Source organism: Neopsephotus bourkii, unplaced genomic scaffold (assembly GCF_033783945.1).
Source record: "Neopsephotus bourkii isolate Nb327-2 ecotype Australia unplaced genomic scaffold, CSIRO-AGI_Nbou_v1 NB_53, whole genome shotgun sequence".
Lineage (NCBI taxonomy): Eukaryota > Metazoa > Chordata > Aves > Psittaciformes > Psittacidae > Neopsephotus > Neopsephotus bourkii.
The window spans coordinates 3,988,800-3,995,306 of NW_026900570.1; positions in this window are offsets into that span (position 1 = coordinate 3,988,800).

Sequence of the window (6,507 nt, forward strand, 5' to 3'; positions counted from 1 at the left end):
CTTTTTTTGAGCTAGCTTCACTTAAATTGAATTACATTGCGAGCTGACTTTCAAATTGTGTCTGAATTGTTCATTCATTTGCCTGACAAAGCCAAGTGTATAATTCATGCCACTGGTAAAAACTGACCAGCTCGGCAACTACATTTTGTGCATGGACTTGACTATGACTAGAAATTAGATTTCAATGATGACAACAGCTAACTTTGCTGTAAATACCATCCATACATTTATTTTCTTTTAATACCAAAAGTACTTGTCATTGGTGGTTGCCTGAACACCAATAATCAGAGCTTTTTTAAAGGATCATGGATTAACAATAAGAAGTAAAATGTTGACAAATAGAATCAATGTGGGATTCAATAACTTTGGCATATTTGAACATGGACAACCACATAACCTCACCGCAAAACCACTGACAGCATCTTCTGCATTAAAATTCTATGCTAAAGAGAACCTTTACAGCCCATTTACAGGAAAGGGACACAGACAGATCCACACCAAATTCTGCTGTTCTCTGCTACTGCTCTCCTACCTGATCTTGGGCAACCCATGCAGTCTCTGCCTTATCTCTTAAGGGTAATAAATACATTCAGCTTTCCCTCACTCTTGTGTCTATTATACCCAAACTCAAAAGTAATGGCTACTTTTTACTTTTTTACTACTACTAAGAAGTCCAATTTCAGGAAGTTTCTAGGTGATCTACCATGATCAAATTAGCTCATATTCTTTACCTTTCCCCTCTTGTTTTTCCTTATCTGTCACATTGTATGGTTTTACAGCTGTATTTATAGTTTTCATATTGCAGCATGTGATCACGTGCACTGTAACAGGGCTGGTTGGTGACCATTTCCAGATCATTTTTTTCATTTGGCTACAGTAATCCGTTCATCATATTTCATTATCAAATGCAAGGTTAAGCACATTATATAGACATTTTAGGCATGAGACTTGCAAGGTTAATGCAAGTACAGCAATAACTGCTCTTTGAATATAATTATACTTTCTCAGCTATATATATATTTTTTTTTTCTAAATATCAGGGTTATGCTATGGAAAATGTTACTTTCCATGAGGTCTTGTTACTGGATTTCTTGAGTTTAATGCTCTTAAAACCAAAATACAATCTACAAAAGATGTCACATCTTGGGAAACTGTTACCAGAGATACTTTATTTAGTAAATTAATGATCAGCAGTGACATACTGATAGCATATTAAGTGCAGCGTAAGACTGCTCTGCAAAACTGTCCTAGAAACAACAGCCTGAAACTAAGTGAACAGTTCTTCTTGAGTTCAAAAGTTAAATGTATCTGTAAAATTTGATTCCCTTTGCAGTCTTGCATACTGGAGAGGCAGTGAACAGTGCAGGGCCAACAAATATGTATCAAAGAGATATGCATATATTTTTTGCATCACACAGTGTTTTGTTTGCTCATGTGGCCCCTGAAGATAGGAGCTTTACCTAGGGAATATATCAGCTTGGTGCAGAGTCAGGAAGAAAGATCAAACCTCACCATTACAGTTTCTAAAAATAACTTCATTACAACTAACAGCAAACTAATATTAAAGACCTTGTTCTGCTTCTACAGTCAGGTAAATATATATCTGAACTTCATCTGTGGCATACTGCCTGGTAACTCCCAAGGATGTTAAACATGCCACATCACTGTAATTTAAAAACAATTAAAGTGAAGGCAGGGGATTTAGTTAGCTGCAAAATAAATAACAATAAACTTCCTAAAATCTTTTAGTGTAGTCACCTGAAAATTATTAACATCAGTTGCAAGCAATAAGGAGGTCGGAGGAATAAGCCAGTCTCCTTTTGAAACAAATTAATGACCTTATATTCACTTAAAGTTAGCTTTAAAATATACTACATCCAGGAAGCCTTCCAAAGATAGAAACAAATCCTATTTAAAAAGCTTCATATGTACAAGTGAAAATAACAAAAGGATTACAGTAATTGATGGTATTTAACCTGTACATCTTTTACTCTTTTCTCTTTTTTACTTTTGCTCTTACTTGCAGTACTTTGGATGGTGAGGAAAAAAATCAATGTGAAGGTGTCTGGCATTATCTAGGTGCTTTGCAACGTTGCATTTTCCCTAAAATGACTGCAATCCCTGTTTAGTGAAGAAAACCTTCCATCAAGCAGAAACTAATTAAGCTGAAGGGTCACCAGAGATGTTCTCTAGCCACCTGTCCAGCCTTGGGCCTGTCCTGTACAATATTTCTATCAGTGGCTGTGACACATACATAAGGAATCTGCCAATAGTAAAAAGTTGAGAGGCACTATCAATACTGAAGTGAATCTGAATATCCGTCAAAAAGAAAGTACTGAATAACTGAAAGTACTGGAATCCAAACCCAACCCAATTTCATCATGCAAAAGTATGCTGCTTAGGGGAACCCTCAGAGGAACTTCTGCTGTGTATTGAACTCAACTGAAAATGTCTGATGAAAGGGAAGATCAGGACGTCCCAGTGAATACCAGCACTATTAGGAGACAACTAAGTTATGCAGAGATGGGAAAAGTAAATGGAAATAACGCAGTCACAGAAGTACTTCAAAGAATGAAAGTTTCACTATAACAGAGGAGACCTGCTTTGCAACACAGCACCCAGCTCTAGTCAGCTGTGTCAAGGGAAAGTGTGAGGAAGGGCTAATAGGAATGTGAAGGGAGCAGGGAGTTGATCTTACAAGAAGACACAGTTGGTGCAGTTCCTGGAGGTGGCCTGAAGAAGCATAGCTTTGACCACCTGCTGAACTGATCTTGCTCATTAAACCAGCAGAAAATCGCTGGGTTGTTTTTCTTCCAGTTTAATCAGCTAAATTGAAAGGTCAAACAAGAGCCAGAACCGGCTGCACAGGAAACACTCAAGGCCAGGAGAGAGAGGAAGAGGAGGAGAAGAAACTCAGGGATCATCCCTTTCCAGTGGCAAGAGGCCAATAGATTGACTCATCTTGTTTCTGGCAATCTCACCTAACCCAGCAGAGCAAGGCTTGCTCCACCTAGCAAAACTTGATTGGGCAGAAAGATTTGTCTGTCAACACTCAACCAGATAAGCCAGAGGCCAATGCTGTTGCAAGAACAAATGGATATAAACTGGCCATGAACAGAGTTGAGCTACATATTAGAAGTGTTTTAGGTTCTGCATCAGCCAGACTCTGCAACAGCTTATAATGGGATTAATCAGGAAAATGGGAAAGACATAAACACCAAGGGACAACCAATAAAAACTCAAATAAAAAACTTAAAGAGAAAGTGTTACTTTTTTATCCAAAAAGCATTTATAGGCATGCAGCAACAGGATTCTCCTTTTGGAGCATGTTACAGAGCCCACCAAGAATAAGTAGACTCCAACAGGGATCGGCCAAATTCCTGAAGGGGAAAACCACCAGTTTTGACTTCAGCCGAGTGTTCCCAGGATGGAGTTCCAGAAATGTATGCGAAGTATTATCTGTATGGAGCCTGTGGTAGCAGGGGACTGAAGCACGTGACATGGGATGCCTTTAAAGTCCTACATCCAAAGTATATGGATCACTGCAGAGGCAAATAAATCAAATTCCATGTCCTGAACTCCACACGAGACCAAACCAGTGTTCTTATCTGGCCAAAATGTTTATTTGCTTAAGACTAGGGTACCAACTAGCAAAAAGCAAGCAATGCTTATAGGCAAATTTCCATTTCTCGGTTAAAAGTATTTTGTTTTGATTCTCCACCACCAATCACTGTTATTGCTATCAATTACTATACGGATTAAGAGGTAAGCACAGAAAATGGAACTGATGAAAGTTAGTATATAACTCATACAAAACACAGTTTAGAAGTTATTTCCATTGACTCACATAATTTATTTTTTAAATTATAGGTTTGTGCTCTGGAGATGCATAATACAGAAAATTTAGCAAATGGTCATACCTGTGTTGGAGAGTTTCATAAAATATTTTATTGCCGATCCTAAATATTAAAAATTGTGAATCAGACCCCACTAATCATCATACATCCTTAAAAAAAACAGGATTCAAGAAAATTCTGACTGCACTAAAGTCAATGGCCAGTCTTCTGTGAAGTCAATGATGAAATCCATATGGGATTAATTTTAATTGGCTTTTTTTTTTTATGAGCCTTCAGAACTCACCTACTTGCCATTTCCAGTCTCCGTAACCAGAAAATTAATTTTCCTCTTTAACTGACTGCTGGATTTTTTCTATAGTCTAATTACTCCAGAATCTGAGGCAATAGGAGAAGGACAAGTTATCATAAGGTTTGTGCTGTAACTATGTCAGCTGCAGAACAAATATTTATTTTAAACACATCCTGCAGGAAAAGGGTAGAGTGTCTCACAGGGAGATGTGATGAACTTGGCCTCAGGATGTAGGGCTGGGAGTGTGGTCCAGGTGACTCTGAGAAGGTGAAAGTACCAAGCTGGGAGGGAGAGTGGGATGCAGATCCCACTAAGCTGATCTTGCCACTATACCTCAGGGTACAGATGGCTTGGGACAATGCTGTCTACTTTTGGGACTGTGCACACCCTTCCTTGTTGCTGCTGCTTTTTATGCCCTGTGTCCTCCTGCAGAGGCAGGAGCTGCTGTTCTCCACACGGCACAGGCAAGTGTGTCCTGATAGCAGAGCTGCATCCTGCCCTTGACAGCTATTGACTTCCTCTGTGCTTGGTGTCAACCCAGCTTGCTGGGCTGCATGTCGGGTGGAGGGAAGCAGAAGTCTACCCTTGGAATATATTGAATTATCAGGACCCTTATGTTCACATCAAGCTTGACACTTCAAACAATGCCAGTGGACTTGATGTTATTTTATAGATGATGGATTTATCTTCTGCTCATGTTAGCTGACTTTATCTTTTAAACTTCAGTAACTGTTCATTGCTGGTTAAACCTCCTGGGAGGTGCTTCACACAGTGATAGTGGAACAGCGAAGATCTTTTTTAAGGCTGGAAAAAAAAGAATGGAAATAGCTGGAAATACCTGCTTGGAAGATAAGAACTCAGCCTAAGGAGGGCTAAAAAAAAAAAAAGGAGAATGGCAGGAGCGGGCCAAGAGGAACAGAAGTGTTTTAAACTAAAAATAAACCTCAGTTCTCCAACTTAAATATATAAAGCTGTCTATTAAAAAATAGTACCAGCTTACATTTCTACAGTGCCAAATAATTAATGACTTTAATAACCCTAATAAATTTGGATTTCATCAAAACCTTGTTGCATATCATTGACTGTTTCAAGCAAGGACTATAAGCTCTTAAGGGAGACTAGTACCTGTATTATGCTGACATCTTTCCCAGGTACATCAATTATAATTAAAGAGTAATAAGAATGCCAGGATGGACTTCTCAGGCACTTTCATGCAGGAGCCCCACCATTTTAAATTAAATCCATTAATTGTAACTACTGTACGTTTGTGATCTCTCAGATAGCATACAAACTAATTCATTGCTTTTTGCAGTCATGCCAGTCTTTGTTAATTAAGGTTTGTGATTTATTTAATTTGAACAGGGATGTACCAGAGTGCCCCAAACTGGACAGATAAAAGGTCACTAGTTCATACTGTTCAAGACAATTTGGAATCTGATAATGAAAAATGTGTCTAGGCGCCTGACAAAAACTGGTAAGAAAAATGGGCTCTAATCGTTTAAAGGAAAGCTCCATATTTTGTTCAACCCAGCCATCTGAAAGTTCATATGTTAAGAAGTTCTTCTCACTCTGAAGTGGCTTTGAAATACGTTTGAAGATAAAAGGCTTTTTAAAAATTATTGTTGGCATTGCTTAGGAGAGGAGGGAGCCACACTGCTGCCATCATTTGGAAAACTTTATTTCTTTTTTCTCTTTCCATATATAGCAGCCAGCATCACAGTCTCTGAGTGAGATTCAAATATTAATGAATACATTCCTCCAAAAATAGAGGTAGGAGTATCTCTGCTTTACAAATGTGAAAGAGAGGCAAGGAGTATGGGATTGATATGACTAAGTCATCGTGGCTTAGAAAAGACTTCCCTTTGTCATCAGAAAGATCTCAGCAGTTGCGCAGTAACACTGCTGAAGGACTGGTACTTGTCATTTTAAAGCCAATATCGATGAGTCACAAAACTGACCTCAAAGGGAGTCCAGAGAACCAGGTCATATGTAAATCACCGTATTATAGCTATTAGTTAGGTGAACTGAATCACAGAATCAGAGAAGAGCTGAGGTTGGAAGGACTTAGACAAAACCCTCTGCACAAAATCAGGCAAAAGCTTTCTCCGCACCGTGTGCAGTGTACGTTTGAATATCCCCAAGTATAGAGGTTTTATACGGTTCCATCCTGTGTTTGACCATCATCACCATGAAAATTTCCTTCCTAATATATAGTCAAAAGTAACCTAAAAATCTCTCATTGCAACTTGTGTCCACTGCCTCTTGGTTGCATCTTGTGTCCATTGGCTCAAGTGGAGTGTGGTTTCACCTTCTCTCTACACTTTCATTAGAAAAACTGCAGTAAGGTCTTCTCTACAGCTT